Source organism: Aptenodytes patagonicus, unplaced genomic scaffold (genome assembly GCF_965638725.1).
Source record: "Aptenodytes patagonicus unplaced genomic scaffold, bAptPat1.pri.cur scaffold_507, whole genome shotgun sequence".
Taxonomy (NCBI): domain Eukaryota; kingdom Metazoa; phylum Chordata; class Aves; order Sphenisciformes; family Spheniscidae; genus Aptenodytes; species Aptenodytes patagonicus.
Genome location: NW_027472407.1, coordinates 29,332 through 29,777, shown reverse-complemented (window position 1 = coordinate 29,777; position 446 = coordinate 29,332).

Genomic DNA, 446 nt, shown 5'->3' with positions numbered 1-446 from the left:
GTGCCCCCTGGACCCCATTTCATGCCCCCTGGACCCCGTTCCATGCTCCTCTGACCCCTTTTCTCACCCTGTGACCCCATTTTGTGCCCCCTGGACCCCGTTCCGTGCTTCTCTGACCCCTTTTCTCACCCCGTGACCCCATTTAGTGCCCCCTGGACCCCGTTTCACGCCCCCCAACCCCTTTTCTCTCTCTCTGACTCCATTTCTTGTCCCCTGGACCCCATTTCTCACCCTGCCGCCCCATTTCTCACCCCCCCCGACCCCATTTTGTGCCCCGCCCACCCTATTCCGTGCTCCCCAACTTTTTTCCCCCGCCCTTCCACTCCGTTTTACGCTGCCCCCCCCCCCCCGAGCCCCATTTTGTGTCCCCCGGACCCCGTTGCTTGCCCCGCCGCCCCATTCCTCCCCGCTCCAACCCCGTTTCTCCTCCCTCCTCTCCGCCGCAG